This window comes from Xyrauchen texanus, chromosome 22 (genome assembly GCF_025860055.1).
Source record: "Xyrauchen texanus isolate HMW12.3.18 chromosome 22, RBS_HiC_50CHRs, whole genome shotgun sequence".
Lineage (NCBI taxonomy): Eukaryota > Metazoa > Chordata > Actinopteri > Cypriniformes > Catostomidae > Xyrauchen > Xyrauchen texanus.
The window spans coordinates 2,464,796-2,485,200 of NC_068297.1; the positions used below are offsets into that span (position 1 = coordinate 2,464,796).

Below are 20,405 nucleotides of genomic sequence, written 5' to 3' on the forward strand. Positions count from 1 at the left end.
GTCACTGCCCATGCTCATGACCTCGGAGGTCGTTCCCCTGTCACTGCCCATGCTCACCACCTCGGAGGTCATTCCCGTCACTGCCATGCTCACGACCTCGGAGGTCGTTCCCCTGTCACTGCCCGTGCTCACGACCTCAGAGGTCATTCTCCTGTCACTACCAGTGCCCATGACCACAGAGGCCATCTCCCAGTTGCTGCCAGCATCCCTGACCACAGAGATTCCACCATCAGAATTCCACGGCTCCGCCCTCAGAGTCTTCCATGGCTCCTTCCGCTCCTCCCCGAGACTCCTCTTACAACGGCTCCACCCACTCCTCCTCCAGCAGCTCCGCCACCTGACCCTGTCCCGGCCCTGTGGCCACCTCCCAGGCCTCCTAACCCTGTTCCGGCCCTGTGGCTGCCTCCCAGGCCTCCTGATCCTGTCCCGGCCACCTCCCAGGCCTCCTGAATGGCCGCAGGCTCCTCCCTTGCCTCCTGATCATCTGTCAACTCCTTCTTGGCCTCAGAATCATCCTCCAGATCCTTCCTGGTCTGCTTGGCCCTGCCTTCCTTCCTATCCTATCTTTTGGCATCAGGAGCTGCCCATTAAAGAGGGGGGTACTGTCACAAACTCCCTTGTGTTTGTCCCATCATCTTCCCATTATGTTTTGACTGTTAAACTACACTTCCCATGATACACACACACACACACACACACACACACACACACACTCACACACACCTGTTCCTTATCCTCTCTGATCTTTATTCCCAGCTGTTCCTTTTTATGTCTTTTAGTTTCCATTTGTATATATAGCCCTCATGTTTCACTTTTTCTTTGTCAGTTCTTGTTAGTGTGCTTGTTTGTTTTCCCATTTGCTCCAGTGTTTTTAATTTCATCTTAGTTCTTTAATAAATAGTTCTTACAATTGGATCCACACTCTCTCGTCTCGTCCTTCCCAGTTCCATTACAATGACAACATATTGCAGATCCAACACATCAAACCGCATGGACGATGACACTCAACAATCATATACTGTATGACACAAAACGGCAAATATTAAGACATTAATTTGCCATTTTTACTCATGCCGGTGCATGCAGGAAACCTGTATCCATGGATATCCAGTTTTTCCCAACACATGGATTTAGTTGATTTCCATTTTACAAGTTTAAATTGACTGCACACAATGATATTAAGTTGTGACAAAAAGATTCAAGTATAGTGTTACATTAGCTAATTATAAGTTAATAAATTCAACAAAGAGATAAAATCAATCTTTTTTCTGCTAGCTGCTTCTGATATTACACTCGCCTGTTTGGCTGCAACACACTTTAATATATTTGTACTGCCAACATCTTCCCCAAACCTCTAATTGTTAAGTCTTTCCAGGTTTGTTTTTCAGCTGACGTTTGTGTGTATCTGTGGTTCTCTCTCGTAGAGAAACAGTTAACGGCCAGTAACTGTCTCGGCGTTTTGGCGATGGCGGAGGCGATGCAGTGCACCGAACTCCACAACATGGCAAAAGCATTCGCCCTGCAGAACTTCCCCGATGTGGCCAGTCAAGAGGAGATCCTGAATGTTTCCAAAGAAGATCTGGTTAGCTATATGTCCAACGACAGCCTGAACACTAAAGCTGAGGAGCTGGTCTATGAAACGGTCATCAAATGGATTAAAAAGGATCCAGTCAACAGAGTTCAGGTAGGATGAATGCAAATCCTGGTTAATGTCAACACTCATCCAGCTATCCAGGGCTGTGTTTCCCAAAAGCATCGCAAGCTTAAGTTGATTGTAGAGACCATTCGTGCCAGTGGTTTCTACAATCAACTTAATATGCTTTTGGGAAACACAGCCCAGCCCAGTGTCAGGAACGGAATTTTGTCCATTGATCTAATATTTGTACATTTGTTATCTTTGGATATTATTATGTTTGAAGGACTTATATCAGAGTACGTTTTGGATGGTTGTTGATTGACCTTATTTAAGCTAACACCCCCTTTGATTTTAAATGGGAATGACAACCAGGCTGTGAGGGATAGACTTGCAGGCTCTTCAAAGCTTGACTCTCTTTATGACTGAGACTTGGTTAAGTGTTGGCGATTTGAGTCCTTTAGCAGAAGCATCCCTTGGTCACTGAATTTATGAGCTCTCCAAGGACCACAGGTCGAGTTGGAGGGGTAGCCTCAGGTTTTCGAAATTATTTATATTGCTGTTCGTTATCGGCAGAACAATACTCTACTTTTGAGGTTCACCTGTTTAAAGTGGGCCTGTATAGTCCTGTTCTTTGTGCTCTTATAGACCTCCTAAGTATATGAAGGATTTTATTGCTGAATTTTCGACTTGTATTGTGCCTCACTAAGACCTTGGTTAAAGAATTGCATATCTCATTGAGTCATTTAATTTTACTCAGTCTGTTTTAAGTTCCACACATAGGCAAGGTCACACATTGGATCTGATTTTGTCATTAGGCTTTCCAGTTTCAAATGTGGTTATTGAAGACGTCTGTCTATCAGACCACAAGCCTATCATGTTCGATTTTACAGTTTCTGCTATTGTCTCTAATCATAAACCATCAGGTTGCTGTGTTCGTTCAATCAATTCTAGCACATCTAGCCATTTTTTTAACTGCTTATCGCTCTTCTCCGTTCTTTTGCACCATTGAGTCTCCACCTCCAGGCTTGGACATGGTCTCCTCGTTCAACTCCATATGCACTGAGATTCTAGACGTTGTATCTCCTTATAAATGTCACACTCCTAAATCCAGGGTGTAGCCCTGATTAAACTATCATACTCCGGTGCTCAGACAGAAATGGAGGAAAGCAGAACTAAAGTGGAAAAAGATGAAATTTTGAGAGACTGCATGGTTGAATATCAACGTTCTGTCAAGGCATCTAAACATAGGTTTTTCTCTGAAAGTCACATAACCCTAAAGTTTTATTTAGTGCAATTAATGCAGTATTAAAACCTACAGCTACCACATTTCCTGAAGCTACTTCGTCAGTTTTTCATTTCTAAGATTGATGCCATTAAATCTGGCATCACTACTCCTGATTTAGTTCCTTTAATTTGTCTACCGTGTTCGGTTCACCTTTCAATGTTTGAATCTCTATCTCTTTCTTATTTAGTAGGTGTGATTCGGCACTTGAAGCCTGCTGGCTGTTCACTAGATGTTGTTCCCACTCACATTTTTAGAGAGGTTTTAGACATTTTGGGACATCTTGATGGCATTGTGCCATCCTGTTTTAAACATGCTGTTGTGCAACCACTGCTTAAAAAGTGGAGTCTTGATTCTTCGGATTTAAAAAATGATCGTCCTATTTCCAAACTGTCATTTGTTTGTTTTCAATCAACTGTAAGGATTCTTGCAGAGAAATGGTATTTTGGATAAATATCAGTCAGGTTTAAAGGTCAAACATAGCACAGATTCTGCTCTTATCAAAGTGTCAAATGATCTGTTGCTGGCAGTTGATTCAGGTAAAAGTGTCATTCTAGTGATTCTGGATCTCAGCGCAGCCTTTGACACCATTGATCACAATATTCTTTTAGACGGTTAAGAAATTGGGTGGGCCTTCAAGACACGGCCCTTGAGTGGTTCTCAACATTTTCAGTTGTGATTGGGAATCATTCTTCTGCCTCTGCTTCTATCACCTCTGGAGTACCACAAGGCTCTATTTTGGGACCACTTTTGTTCTCGTTATACATATTACCATTACAGTCTGTCTTTCGAGTATCATTGTTATGCAGATGATATTCAGTGCTATCTTCCTTTGAAATCCACTGATAATTCTAAAATAGAATCTTTGCTTGGTTGTCTTAAAGATATTAAAAGATGGCGCCTAATTTTCTCCAGGTAAATTATTCTAAGACAGAAGATTTATTTTTGGAAAAGCTGATCCTTTTAATGATTTGACTAAACATTTAGTGCCTTTGGCCACTAATCTTCATACAGAGGCATGCGACCTTCGTGTCATCTTTGACTCTCATTTAAAATTTGATAAACAAATAAAGGCTGTGGTTAGAGTTTTTTTTTTTTCCAACTCTGGCAGATATCAAAATTAAAACCTTTTTTATCTTTAAAGGATATGGAGATTGTAATCCATGCTTTTATCTCTTCTAGACTTGGTTATTGTAATGCACTGTATTTAGTTGTATCTCAAGCATCACTATCTCATCTTCAGACTTTGAAAAATGCAGCTGCAAGGCTCCTGACTGGAACTAGGAAATATGACGGTGTTTCTCCGGTCTTGGCTTCTCTGCACTGGTTACCTGTCTCATACAGGATTCAGTTTAAGGTTTTATTGTTGGTATATAAGGGCCTCCATGGGCTGGCACCACTTTGTATCTCTGAACATCTCCATCAATATCAGACTCCAAGGTCTTTACGATCGTCTCAGAGTCTACTATTATGTGTTCCAAGGACTCGTCTTAAAACTATGGGTGATTGTTCTTTTTCGGTCATGGGCCCTCGCTTGTGGAATGCTTTGCCACTATTGGTTAGGTCTTGTCCAACCTTAGATCTTTTGAAGTCTAATCTAAAGATCCGCCAGTTCTCCCTTGCTTGGAGTCATTGTAACATAATGTGCCGTATCATCAGTTCTGTACAGCACTTTGGTCAACATTTGTTGTTTTAAAGTGTGCTATAGAAATAAACTTTGATTGATTCAATGGCACGATGGGCCGACGCACTTTGGGGCCGATCGGGGGGGACTGGCCATCGAGAGAACAGAGGGGTCTGGTGGGTCGTCCGAAAAACAGGCCAATCGGGCCACGATAAGCTAAAATGAGCCACTGCGTTATGCAGAACGGACCACAAAGTGGCGCCTCGATAGCTATCTAAAATCCCGGGCCGATTTCTCTTCCCAGTCCAGCCCTGAGCCGGGGCATTACGTGAGACGAAAGATTCGTCATATCGCGCTCATGCTTTGCATCTGAAGAGATTGCACCCTGAGATGCATTTACAGAGTGCGTCTTCATTTCTTCACTTTAAATCTACTAGCCATATAGATTTGAAAGTCGGCTATCCAGTTGAGCACACTGTTTGGAGTGCATGAAACAATGGCATAAGAAGGAAGCAATAAAGATTGATGCTGTGACCTCATGTTTATTTGGTCTCGCTTTGCCTCCACTGAGAAGCAGGAGAGGAAATCAATCTGAATTCGGACTGAAATGTGCTTCCCATGAGGTTTAGCCAATGAAATCACAAATCCAGCAATGCATTTATGCAGAACTCTGTCGTTTTTTCTCCTTTCACTCTGCGTATTGAACAGTTTCTCTGCAGTTTAATGGACCAGTGTGGAAACCACACGTTGTAACACTTTGCTACAGCTCCTCTTGTGTGTCTTGTTTGACAGGTCTAAATATGGATTTATTTATTTTTTATGACATTTTTTAAAATATAGCCTCACGGTGTTGGAAAAGATACAGTATCAAACAATTATGTTTGTAGGGCTTTTGCCTTGTGTTTTATAAAGCTAAAGTAATTTCTGTTTTATGAGTGCCTTTGTTCTTTCGTTATGCCATAATTAACTTCAGTTAGTAGGTTCAGAAGTACACACTCTGTAATTAAGTCAGCCATAAACATGAAGTTAAGCACTCAGCTGACCTTGTGAATATCTCGATAGCACATTTTTGCTATAAATTGTGTATGTTTTTTTTTTGTTTTTTTGACCGTCTATATTTAGTGGTGTTTGTCAAGGCAAGCCTCACTAATACTATTGCTCATACTTAGGGCCCCTTACACTTAGTATTTGTTTTTACTCTCCCCTTTTCTCTCCAATTTGGAATGCCAAATTCCCAATGTGCTCTAAGTCCTCGTGGTGGCGTAGTGACTCAATCCTGGTTGGGGTGGCCAAATCTCAGTTGCCTCCATGTCTGCGACGTCAATCCGTGCATCTTATCAAGAGCGCGTTACCGTGGAGACGTAGTGTGTGTGTGGCGGCTTCACGCTATTCATCGTACATTATGCCCACAACTCCCCACCGAGCGAGAACCTCACATTATAGCAACCACGAGGAGGTTACCCCATGTGACTCAACCCTCCCTAGCAACCGGGCCAATTTGGTTGCTAAGGAGACCTGACTGGAGTCACTCAGCATGCCCTGGATTCGAACTCACGACTCCAGGTGTGATAGTCAGCATCAATACTCACTGAGCTACCCAGACCCCCTACCCTAAGCATTAAACTTTGGCGAGTACAGTAGTTTGTACATTTTATTCACAGTGAATACATCCATAATGTTACAAATTATGCGTTTTATTTAAATCAATTCATCAAAAATTTAGTTTGCCAATAATCCTCGGCTTCCACCATGTTTTTGTCAGGTACTGGTCATTAAAGCTGCAAGTTTAGGGACTGAGAGAATCTGTTTGTCAAACTAGAGACTGTACTTGTCTTGTTGTTGTTGTGCTTCTGGGACGTCCACTTTCTATCTTGGTCAGATCCAGTACCTTGTATTGTGCTCAGTTCTTCCAGCAACTGGAAAAAGACACTGTATTTCGATGTTCACACTTCATCAAGTAGCATAAAAAAATTAAGGTTTCTTAAGTACCAGATTAGCCCAATAGAAATATTTCTTAAGGATAAAGTGACACATTTATTTAATTTTTTTTGTAGATTGGAGTAATGACTGCTTAAAATGGAGCTTTGACATCATGGATTAAAATGTGGTTTTAATTTTCATTGTTGAATGGTTTTCGAGGGGGGGTCGCCAATTTGGATCATGCAACCTTGAAGTCCAGGGACCCCCCTGACAGTCAAGGGCCCCTGGGCACTGGCTCCATTGGCCTGGTCGGTAATCCATCCCTGCCAGGGGGTGGACTCTTTTGACTTGGGCCATTAAGAAACTACCTAGCAACACCATAGCAACCTCCCAGAACACTCTAGCAACTGCGTAGTAACATAATAAAAACGACTCAGAACACCCTTGCAACTATAGATTTATATTTTAAATAATATAACACTGTGTTTATATCCGGCTGTTTTTGTAACACATTGTCACATGTTCTTTTTGTGTTTATCAGGCTGTTTTGGTGTTTATATTTGGGTGTTTTTAGTGTTTATAACAGGCTGTTTTGGTGTTTTATATTTGGGTGTTTTTAGTGTTTATCAGGCTGTTTTGGTGTTTATATTTGGGTGTTTTTAGTGTTTATAACAGGCTGTTTTGGTGTTTATATTTGGGTGTTTTTAGTGTTTATAACAGGCTGTTTTGGTGTTTTATATTTGGGTGTTTTTAGTGTTTATCAGGCTGTTTTGGTGTTTATATTTGGGTGTTTTTAGTGTTTATAACAGGCTGTTTTGGTGTTTATATTTGGTTGTTTTTAGTGTTTTATAACAGGCTGTGTTGGTGTTTATATTTGGGTGTTTATAACAGGCTGTTTTGGTGTTTATATTTGGGTGTTTTAGTGTTTATAACAGGCTGTTTTGTTGTTTATATTTGGGTGTTTTTAGTGTTTATCAGGCTGTTTTATGGTGTTTTATATTTGGGTGTTTTTAGTGTTTATAACAGGCTGTTTTGTTGTTTATATTTGGGTGTTTATAACAGGCTGTTTTGTTGTTTATATTTGGGTGTTTATAACAGGCTGTTTTGTTGTTTATATTTGGGTGTTTATAACAGGCTGTTTTGTTGTTTATATTTGGGTGTTTATAACAGGCTGTTTTGTTGTTTATATTTGGGTGTTTTTAGTGTTTATCAGGCTGTTTTATGGTGTTTATATTTGGGTGTTTTTAGTGTTTATATCAGGCTGTTTTGTGGTGTTTTATATTTGGGTGTTTTTAGTGTTTATAACAGGCTGTTTTGTTGTTTATATTTGGGTGTTTATAACACGCTGTTTTGTTGTTTATATTTGGGTGTTTTTAGTGTTTATCAGGCTGTTTTATGGTGTTTATATTTGGGTGTTTTTAGTGTTTATAACAGGCTGTTTTATGGTGTTTCTATTTGGGTGTTTTAGTGTTTATAACAGGCTGTTTTGTTGTTTATATTTGGGTGTTTTTAGTGTTTATCAGGCTGTTTTGGTGTTTATATTTGGGTGTTTTTAGTGTTTATAACAGGCTGTTTTGGTGTTTATATTTGGGTGTTTATAACAGGCTGTTTTGGTGTTTATATTTGGGTGTTTTTAGTGTTTATAACAGGCTGTTTTGGTGTTTATATTTGGGTGTTTAGTGTTTTATAACAGGCTGTTTTGGTGTTTATATTTGGGTGTTTTTAGTGTTTATAACAGGCTGTTTTGGTGTTTATATTTGGGTGTTTTTAGTGTTTTTAACAGGCTGTTTTGTGGTGTTTTATATTTGGGTGTTTTTAGTGTTTATAACAGGCTGTTTTGTTGTTTATATTTGGGTGTTTATAACACGCTGTTTTGTTGTTTATATTTGGGTGTTTATCAGGCTGTTTTATGGTGTTTATATTTGGGTGTTTTTAGTGTTTATAACAGGCTGTTTTATGGTGTTTATATTTGGGTGTTTTAGTGTTTATAACAGGCTGTTTTGTTGTTTATATTTGGGTGTTTTTAGTGTTTATCAGGCTGTTTTGGTGTTTATATTTGGGTGTTTTTAGTGTTTATAACAGGCTGTTTTGGTGTTTATATTTGGGTGTTTATAACAGGCTGTTTTGGTGTTTATATTTGGGTGTTTTTAGTGTTTATAACAGGCTGTTTTGGTGTTTATATTTGGGTGTTTAGTGTTTTATAACAGGCTGTTTTGGTGTTTATATTTGGGTGTTTTTAGTGTTTATAACAGGCTGTTTTGGTGTTTATATTTGGGTGTTTTTAGTGTTTTTAACAGGCTGTTTTATGGTGTTTATATTTGGGTGTTTTTAGTGTTTATAACAGGCTGTTTTGTTGTTTATATTTGGGTGTTTATAACAGGCTGTTTTGTTGTTTATATTTGGGTGTTTTTAGTGTTTACCAGGCTGTTTTATGGTGTTTATATTTGGGTGTTTTTAGTGTTTATAACAGGCTGTTTTATGGTGTTTATATTTGGGTGTTTTAGTGTTTATAACAGGCTGTTTTGTTGTTTATATTTGGGTGTTTTTAGTGTTTATCAGGCTGTTTTGGTGTTTATATTTGGGTGTTTTTAGTGTTTATAACAGGCTGTTTTGGTGTTTATATTTGGGTGTTTATAACAGGCTGTTTTGGTGTTTATATTTGGGTGTTTTTAGTGTTTATAACAGGCTGTTTTGGTGTTTATATTTGGGTGTTTAGTGTTTTATAACAGGCTGTTTTGGTGTTTATATTTGGGTGTTTTTAGTGTTTATAACAGGCTGTTTTGGTGTTTATATTTGGGTGTTTTTAGTGTTTATAACAGGCTGTTTTATGGTGTTTATATTTGGGTGTTTTTAGTGTTTATAACAGGCTGTTTTGGTGTTTATATTTGGGTGTTTTTAGTGTTTATAACAGGCTGTTTGGTGTTTATATTTGGGTGTTTTAGTGTTTATAACAGGCTGTTTTGGTGTTTATATTTGGGTGTTTATAACAGGCTGTTTTGGTGTTTATATTTGGGTGTTTTTAGTGTTTATAACAGGCTGTTTTGGTGTTTATATTTGGGTGTTTATAACAGGCTGTTTTGGTGTTTATATTTGGGTGTTTTTAGTGTTTATAACAGGCTGTTTTGGTGTTTATATTTGGGTGTTTTTAGTGTTTTATAACAGGCTGTTTTGGTGTTTATATTTGGGTGTTTATAGCAGGCTGTTTTGGTGTTTATATTTGGGTGTTTTTAGTGTTTATAACAGGCTGTTTAGGTGTTTATATTTGGGTGTTTTAGTGTTTATGACAGGTTGTTTATATCAAGCTGTAATGGGATTTATATCAGGCAGTTTTTGGTGTTTTATATGAGTGTTTTTTGTGTTTGTATGTTGTTAGTTTTATTTATCAGGCTGCTTTGGTGTGTATCACAGATTGTTTTTGGTGTTTATGATTGTATGTTTCTCTAAGTTTTTTTTTGGTGTCTTGTAACATGTTGTAACATTCTGGTGTTTTGGTATTTATCACAGGTTGTTGTTAGTGTTTATATTAAGTTCTTAGTATTTCTGACAGGTTGTTTTTGGTGTTTAGTTTGTCTTTTGTGTTCATATCATGCTGTTTTTGGTCTTCATATCTGGCTGTTTTTGTGTTTATATCACCATGTTTTTAGTGTGCCTGCTTTTGTGTGTGTGTGTGTGTGTGTGTGTGTGTGTGTGTGTGTGTGTGTGTGTGTGTGTGTGTGTGTGTGTGATGTGTGTGTTTTGTTTGTTTATATCAGGCTGTTTTTAGTGTATGTCAGACTGCTTTTTGTGTTTATATCATGCTGTTTTATTGTTTATGTAAGAATGTTTTTGGAGTTTTTATCAGGCTGTTTTTGTTGTTTATGTCAGAAGGTTTTTTGTATTTATATTAGGCATTTTTTGGTGTTGTCAGGCAGTTTTTGGTGTTTATATAAGGTTGTTTTTAGTGTTTATATCAAGCTGCTTTGGCATTTATGACAGGTATTTATTTGGTTAAGTAATTGATTTTATTTTGGTTTTTATTTATTAAGTGGTTTTCAAGGACTTTTTTGTGTGTGTGTGTGTGCGTGCGTGTGTTTATATCAGGGTGTTTTTAGTGTTTAGATAAGGCTATGTTTTGGGGTTTTATATCAGGCCATTTTTAGAGTTTATTTGAGTATTTATAACATGTTGTTTTTATTGTTTATATCAGAATGTTTTTGGTGTTTATATGAGGCTTGTAATGGAGTTTCAGTGGGTGCTAGTAAGCAGGCAAGGCTTTGAATTATACACTGATCCCTTTTTTTATTTTTTTTGTCCTTAAACTAGCTTTAGCTTAATACTGTAAATAAATATATCATGGAAAATTTCCGGTCATTTTCAGTTTGCTTCAGGCTTTATTCAATACCCAGCTTTCCCTCTTGCTCTCACGGACTGATATGGCAAGCTCCGACCCAATCCTATTGGGTCAGTCGTCCAGCGGTCACTGTTCTGAGTGATTGGCCTTTGTTTGGTCTCAGGTGTCTAGAGTATTGTCTCAGTAGATTGGCCCACAGCAGGACATCAGTCTCTTTCTTTCATCTGAAAGTGTTGAGTGCACATGGAGATCCAGAGCTGTGTTGACTCCCCTCTGATGTTTACATCAGGTTTACTGGGGTTGAATGGACAGCACAGTTTGGATCTGATTGCTGCTTTGGACAGAATCACACAGTTGTGTTGTCTTGTATTAAATGCACCTTTTTAATTCAGGTTATTTCTGTGGTCTGTTCTGGCAGCTCTGATAAGGGAGATGCTTTTCTCTCTCATTATAAAGTTCTTTGTATTTGCTTAGTTTGTTTCGCTTGCTGAACGCCTACACCCTTCCGAAATACCTCCCACAGAAAACGGCAACTTCCTAACCCAAACAAAACAGCGCTCGAGGTGACATAGAGTACAATACATTGTTGGTTTGTGGTGGACTAAAGGATTAACTTTCTTTGTACAGTTAATGTGATGTAGAAGCTCTTACCAGAAGGATTGCAGCAAAAATACAAAACCAATTTAGTGCTCTTTTAAATAGTCATAAAGAAAAAACTTCCTGTCATATTCAAATGGAAATTGGTTTTTATTGTTTTTAACTTGACTCATTTTCTACCTGCTTCAGACTTACATTTATAAGTTTTGATAGACATGCATGAACAGGAATAACTTTTGGTCTTTGAAAGCACTTCAAGATTCTGTTCGTTGTCATTTCGGCCATTAATACGGGACGTCCCGGCAAATACGGGACAGTTTGCAAACATCACAGAATTAATCAAATCCCTTGTTTATACTTTGTGATGTTTGTGTTGTTGTTTTCCCATTAAACGTGATGTCACTTCCTGGATGAAGATGTAATTTACTAGCTTTTGTTAGCTGTGTTGGGGAAGCTATTTTTTTAATAATAGCCATCTTGTTTTTTTTAAAAAGGTTGTTTGCTTTGTTACAAGTTACTAACAAAATGTAGTAAACTACATTAAAGCTATTTAAAGAAGAAAACTATATACTAGGTATATAATGGAAATGTATACTAATACAAGAGATTGTTTTATTTAACAACATTTGAAATATATTGATTTACAGAACCAACTAACTAAACGGTTCACTTAAAAAAGAAGACAAAGTTACTTTAAGGTTGTGTGGAGGCTCAAGTGAATCATTTTTATAAACTAGTTCATTTATCCAAACAACCTGAAATAACCGACTCGCACAATATCCATTCAAACTAACATGGGGAAATTGTATAAATCACCCTTGAATGTTCACTTGAATGTGATGTTGTGATAAAAGACAGATGCTTTTTATACGCCAGTGCAAATAGTGGCAGATATTATTTGCACCCCAACCCTGGTGCAAATAATGGTAGACCATAATGGCACACTTGTGCAAATAATGGTAGACACTAATTGCCCCCTGGTGCAAATAATGGTAGACACTAATTGCCCCCTGGTGCAAATAATGGTAGACACTAATTGGCACCCTGGTGCAAATAATGGTAGACACTAATTGGCACCCTGGTGCAAATAATGGTAGACACTAATTACCCCCTGGTGCAAATAATGGTAGACCCTAATGGCACCCTGGTGAAAATAATGGTAGACACTAATTGCACCCTGGTGCAAATAATGGTAGACACTAATTACCCCCCTGGTGCAAATAATGGTAGACCCTAATTGCCCCCTGGTGAAAATAATGGTAGACACTAATCGCCCCCTTGTGAAAATAATGGTAGACACTAATTGCCCCCCTGGTGCAAATAATGGTAGACACTAATTGCACCCTGGTGCAAATAATGGTAGACACTAATTGGCACCCTGGTGCAAATAATGGTAGACACTAATTGCACCCTGGTGCAAATAATGGTAGACCCTAATGGCACCCTGGTGAAAATAATGGTAGACACTAATTGCACCCTGGTGCAAATAATGGTAGACACTAATTGGCACCCTGGTGCAAATAATGGTAGACACTAATTGGCACCCTGGTGCAAATAATGGTAGACACTAATTGCACCCTGGTGCAAATAATGGTAGACACTAATTGGCACCCTGGTGCAAATAATGGTAGACACTAATTGGCACCCTGGTGCAAATAATGGTAGACACTAATTGCACCCTGGTGCAAATAATGGTAGACACTAATTACCCCCTGGTGAAAATAATGGTAGACCCTAATTGCACCCTGGTGAAAATAATGGTAGACACTAATTGCCCCCTTGTGCAAATAATGGTAGACACTAATTGCCCCCTTGTGCAAATAATGGTAGACACTAATTGCCCCCCTGGTGCAAATAATGGTAGACCCTAACTGGCACCCTGGTGCAAATAATGGTAGACACTAATTGGCACCCTGGTGCAAATAATGGTAGACACTAATTGCACCCTGGTGCAAATAATGGTAGACACTAATTGCACCCTGGTGCAAATAATGGTAGACACTAATTGGCACCCTGGTGCAAATAATGGTAGACACTAATTGCACCCTGGTGCAAATAATGGTAGACACTAATTGGCACCCTGGTGAAAATAATGGTAGACACTAATGGCACCCTGGTGCAAATAATGGTAGACACTAATTGGCACCCTGATGCAAATAATGGTAGACACTAATTGCACCCTGGTGCAAATAATGGTAGACACTAATGGCACCCTGGTGCAAATAATGGTAGACACTAATTGGCACCCTGGTGCAAATAATGGTAGACACTAATTGCCCCCTGGTGCAAATAATGGTAGACCCTAATGGCACCCTGGTGAAAATAATGGTAGACACTAATTGGCACCCTGGTGAAAATAATGGTAGACACTAATTGCCCCCTTGTGCAAATAATGGTAGACACTAATTTCCCCCTTGTGCAAATAATGGTAGACACTAATTGCCCCCCTGCTGCAAATAATGGTAGACACTAAATGCACCCTGGTGCAAATAATGGTAGACACTAATTGGCACCCTGGTGAAAATAATGGTAGACACTAATTGCCCCCTTGTGCAAATAATGGTAGACACTAATTGCCCCCTTGTGCAAATAATGGTAGACACTAATTGCACCCTGGTGCAAATAATGGTAGACACTAATTGGCACCCTGGTGCAAATAATGGTAGACACTAATTGCACCCTGGTGCAAATAATGGTAGACACTAATTGCCCCCTTGTGCAAATAATGGTAGACACTAATTGCACCCTGGTGCAAATAATGGTAGACACTAATTGGCACCCTGGTGCAAATAATGGTAGACACTAATTGCCCCCTTGTGCAAATAATGGTAGACACTAATTGCCCCCTTGTGCAAATAATGGTAGACACTAATTGCACCCTGGTGCAAATAATGGTAGACACTAATTGCACCCTGGTGAAAATAATGGTAGACACTAATTGCCCCCTTGTGCAAATAATGGTAGACACTAATTGCACCCTGGTGCAAATAATGGTAGACACTAATTGGCACCCTGGTGCAAATAATGGTAGACACTAATTGCCCCCTTGTGCAAATAATGGTAGACACTAATTGCCCCCTTGTGCAAATAATGGTAGACACTAATTGGCACCCTGGTGCAAATAATGGTAGACACTAATTGCACCCTGGTGCAAATAATGGTAGACACTAATTGCCCCTTGTGCAAATAATGGTAGACACTAATTGCACCCTGGTGCAAATAATGGTAGACACTAATTGGCACCCTTGTGCAAATAATGGTAGACACTAATTGCCCCCTTGTGCAAATAATGGTAGACACTAATTGGCACCCTGATGCAAATAATGGTAGACACTAATTGCACCCTGGTGCAAATAATGGTAGACACTAATGGCACCCTGGTGCAAATAATGGTAGACACTAATTGGCACCCTGGTGCAAATAATGGTAGACACTAATTGCCCCCTGGTGCAAATAATGGTAGACCCTAATGGCACCCTGGTGAAAATAATGGTAGACACTAATTGGCACCCTGGTGAAAATAATGGTAGACACTAATTGCCCCCTTGTGCAAATAATGGTAGACACTAATTTCCCCCTTGTGCAAATAATGGTAGACACTAATTGCCCCCCTGGTGCAAATAATGGTAGACACTAAATGCACCCTGGTGCAAATAATGGTAGACACTAATTGGCACCCTGGTGAAAATAATGGTAGACACTAATTGCCCCCTTGTGCAAATAATGGTAGACACTAATTGCCCCCTTGTGCAAATAATGGTAGACACTAATTGCACCCTGGTGCAAATAATGGTAGACACTAATTGCACCCTGGTGCAAATAATGGTAGACACTAATTGCCCCCTTGTGCAAATAATGGTAGACACTAATTGCACCCTGGTGCAAATAATGGTAGACACTAATTGGCACCCTGGTGCAAATAATGGTAGACACTAATTGCACCCTTGTGCAAATAATGGTAGACACTAATTGCCCCCTTGTGCAAATAATGGTAGACACTAATTGCACCCTGGTGCAAATAATGGTAGACACTAATTGCACCCTGGTGAAAATAATGGTAGACACTAATTGCCCCCTTGTGCAAATAATGGTAGACACTAATTGCACCCTGGTGCAAATAATGGTAGACACTAATTGGCACCCTGGTGCAAATAATGGTAGACACTAATTGCCCCCTTGTGCAAATAATGGTAGACACTAATTGCCCCCTTGTGCAAATAATGGTAGACACTAATTGCCCCCTTGTGCAAATAATGGTAGACACTAATTGCACCCTGGTGCAAATAATGGTAGACACTAATTGCACCCTGGTGAAAATAATGGTAGACACTAATTGCCCCCTTGTGCAAATAATGGTAGACACTAATTGCCCCCTTGTGCAAATAATGGTAGACACTAATTGGCACCCTGGTGCAAATAATGGTAGACACTAATTGCCCCCTTGTGCAAATAATGGTAGACACTAATTGCCCCCTTGTGCAAATAATGGTAGACACTAATTGGCACCCTGGTGCAAATAATGGTAGACACTAATTGGCACCCTGGTGCAAATAATGGTAGACACTAATTGGCACCCTGGTGCAAATAATGGTAGACACTAATTGCACCCTGGTGCAAATAATGGTAGACACTAATTGCACCCTGGTGCAAATAATGGTAGACACTAATTGCACCCTGGTGCAAATAATGGTAGACACTAATTGCACCCTGGTGCAAATAATGGTAGACACTAATTGGCACCCTGGTGCAAATAATGGTAGACACTAATTGCACCCTGGTGCAAATAATGGTAGACACTAATTGCACCCTGGTGCAAATAATGGTAGACACTAATTGCACCCTGGTGCAAATAATGGTAGACACTAATTGGCACCCTGGTGCAAATAATGGTAGACACTAATTGCACCCTGGTGCAAATAATGGTAGACACTAATTGGCACCCTGGTGCAAATAATGGTAGACACTAATTGGCACCCTGGTGCAAATAATGGTAGACCGTAATGGCACCCATATTTACATACTAACATACAGTATGGTTATCATTGCAGTGTATATTTTGTATATTTAGAGTCCACAGACAAACTGTATTAACCCCTAAACCTAACCTTAACTTTACCTTAGAAAAAATAACCTTGGTTTTTCTACAGTAACCGTGGTTTTACGCCGGAATGAGTGCGATCGACAGACCCACCTCCGGATCAAACCCCACTCTGCACCGTGACCAAATAACTGCGATGAAATCAACATTTCATATTAATTTTATCAATTATTTTAAGTAGTATTAAAAGCGAAAACAGGAAATCAGATGGAAAAAAGATTGGTACAAAAATGCAGATTCGAATCGTGGTCGCTAGGCAACAATACAGATTCAAACACATGTTGAATCGTTAAAAAAAGGTTCCAGTGAGGTACTTACGATGGAAGTGAATGGAGCCAATTTTTGGAGGGTTTAAATGCAATATTACGACACACTGTATAATGGAAAATGTACTGTCTAGAAGGAATGACCCAACAGTTCTGTGTCATGATTTTATTACACCTCTCTCAGCGGTTTCTGCCAGCTTTCTCTTTAAAGGCAATCACTCACTGCTGACTCTGGTTTACCGTGAAATGCATTTGCCGAGTGTTGCGATGGAGGTCTTTTTCCCGGGTCATTTTTCAAAGTGCATCCCAGACTTGTGTTTTATCTCAATGCACAGGCGTCATTAAAGACACGCCGCTGTCCTGCGCTGTGCCGGGATACATATATCCATATATTCCACAGAGAGAAAGCGCTTTCTGGACGTGTTTAATCTCTGCTTTTCAGCACCGCAATGCTCGCCATCCATCAAAGTGCTCTCGCAGTGGCTGCGCATCAGTCTGCTGTCCCGTCGCAAGAAGAAGCTCGCTGTCTACCCCTCCTGTTATCTAATGTATTTTTAATGTATGGCTGTCTTTTTGGGAGTGTATGTTGATGTGGGGATGTAGCTGTCTCTCTCTATTGCTCTCAAGCTTTCTTGCTTTCGCTCAAATAATTATTCTTTATTTATTTTTAGATTTTTACACTGGTGCATGCTGCTCTTTACAACCAAAGAGGTTTCAATCAAAAACACTTTCCAGAGGCAGTTTTGTTGTCGCTGTGCCCATAGAAGCGCTTAACGGAAATCGACGTCATGCTGTTGTGTCATGTGACGTGGTGCTCCAGCAGTTTAACCCTTAATTGACTGCAGAGTTGTGAACAGTATTCGGTCGGTTTTAATTCATTTAGATTATAGCCAAACCAAAATACAACGTCCACATGTGAACCAAGTGTGCCGCACAAGCCCTCAAAAGTGAAGCCAAAACGTCTCGATCGCCCCCCCCGGTGGCTGGTCCTAGTATAGGTCATAAGCCCCGCCTCCTCATGTTATGCAACGGGACATGAGACCAACTAAACAATTAAATTACACTTCACATATCTTTTTTCCAAAGATAGTTTCTGTCATTTACTGTCGTTTCTATCACGTTGATGTCATTTCAAGTGTTTGTTTTCAAAATAAGTTTGTTTTTAGTTATTTGATACTATAAAAACGGTGCTGTGACATCATGATTGACAGCTGTGATTGACAGGTTCTCTGAGCGAAGTAGTCACTGAAGCACCAACTGACATTTTTTCGGGATCTTCGGAGGACTGAGGAGATTGGAGCTTTAAATGTAATATTTAAATTTCTATAATTAATTATTTCACACCATCATAAGTCAAAAGTGCAGGGGCGTGTGCTTGCGATTGATTCAGCGAGAGTGAGGGCGGGGCCTTGATTTCACGGCTTTACTTCCTGCTCACTACTGCGCAGGTCTGGTCCCGAAATCGCAACTGCGCAGACTCAAGTCCCAAGATGTCAGCGCCATATCGGGACACTGGCGGCTTCAGTTCTCACCAATGGAAAAGAGCGAAGGGGCGTCGGCCATCTTTTGGATTCTCGTCTATGGTGTGAACACAAGGTTGCACGAGGTTAATACAATTCTATCCCAGAAATGACACTTTTAATAGTTTTAAAGTAAAATAGCAGAGTCCTTTATCTTGCTAAGGCAAATTTGATAGCTAACATTATATTTATCCTAAATACTCATAATTAAATTATATTTTCAAAATTAAAATTTCAATTCATATTTGAATAAAACAATATTTTAATGATATTTTCCCCCCAAATTGGAAGATTTGAAGAGATTCCCAATAAAAATATCATGCTCTACATGACACTTTTGTCCACTTAGTTAACATAGTGCAGTAACTATCGAAAACAACTTTTGTTGTTTTCGATAGGGGTAATAAATATTATTAGGGGTATTTATTGTGGTGGAAATTACGGGATATACACAATAACTGTTGGACACTCATTCTTACAAAATAAATATTCAAATGTTTTGTTCATTTCACTCTTATTATGACTAGCATAGCTTTAAACGTGTAATAATCTGTATTTTAATGGATTTTTATAGTTTAATATTTAACGTCTGGGTCTGGCAAAAACGGTAAAATCTCTGATATAATGAACGATTGAAGGCTTGAAAAAGTCGATTTTAAAGTGACATTCATATAACAAACAGAAAACAAGCAGAAATCTGTTTGTTTTAATAAAAATTAACCCTTCGTTGGAAGTTACCGATTTAAGTGTTTTCTTTTCCAACGAAACGGTTGGAAACGGTTTACAAAAAATACAATTTTAGGTTAATTAATTTGCAATTATAGCTGGTGTATATAGCACACGAATTTAACTCTGTGAGATCTATTACTTACAGTAACACATGCAATGTGAAAATAATACTGTGCAAGCTTTACTGATTTACTGATAAGTCTATGTCCGCCAACTGAAAACATCGCCTTGGTGTAATATTACACAAATCAACATCTTGACTTTTTGTTTTATGTCTCTGATAGACAATGGTTTCATATATATGGCAAATCGGATTCTGGCATGTTGCATCTTGCCCTGGGGATTACGGTTTATTGTATAGATGATGCGAAGAGCACAGCGAGCGTGTCTGGCCGTCAAATGAAATATTAGAGAGATTACTGGAATGTCAAGAGGGCAAGTTTAGGGTGGGAGGTGGCGAGTGTTTTCTGTTGTTGCAGGTTTTTGTTGGTTCCTGCATTTCCTGCTAGTTTCTGATTAGTTTAGCTGTGAATTTGTCTTGCAGAACCAGACTTTGGACTGTAAGCGTAAATTCTGATCGACTTGGAAGTTCATTCTGGACAAGAGCAGCCCTGAAGAGACTTTCTGAGAGGCAAATCTTAATTGTTTGATACCACAATAATAGACAGGCAAGGGGGGGCATGGGTAGCTCAGTGGTAAAGACGCTGACTACCACACCTGGAGCAACCAAATTGGCCCGGTTGCTAGGGAGGGTAGAGTCACATGGGGTAACCTCCTCGCGGTCGCTATAATGTGTTTCTTGCTTCCGGTGGGGTGCGTGGTGAGTTGAGCGTGGATGCCGCGGAGAATAGTGTGAAGCCTCCACATGCGCTACGTCTCCGTGGTAACGCGATCAACGTGCTCGAGACGCTGCTCTTCTGGCTCTTCTGCCAGCTTATGGTCCACTCCGCCTCCTGGGAACCTGAGGAGAGATGAGGGGGGGAGAGGGAAAGAGCGAGTGCAAGAGACACGGAGAAAGAGAGAAAATCAGCTGTCGTCTGGTCCTCAGCCGCTCCTCCCCGGGTGGACGGCAGCGAGTCCACCGACTCCTGGTAGATGGAACGGCTCCTCACCTGGCGGATGGCAGGGAGTCCTCTGACCCCTGGTGGATGGAATGGCTCTTCCCATTTCTGGCAGATGGCAGTCGTGTGTGTCTCTGTCTCCCAAACTGGCGTCTCTGGCTCCCCTTTATCTCTCTCTCTCTCTCTCTCTCTCTCTCTCTCTCCCGCTGATTAGTTGACTCAGCGCTGGTTATGCATCCTCAAGGCCCAGCCACGCCCTACTCCTCGTCACAGTGTGTTGAGATGATTTTAGTGTGATAACATTTCTTGCAAGGTTTCTTGCATGGCAACTGTGACGAGGAG

The 20,405-nt window shown here is 39.9% G+C and overlaps 1 pseudogene; it reads left to right on the forward strand.

Moving 5' to 3' along the window:
• Positions 1–20,405, forward strand: part of LOC127662438 (kelch-like protein 29) — a 145,137-nt pseudogene that overhangs the window by 69,682 nt on the left and 55,050 nt on the right.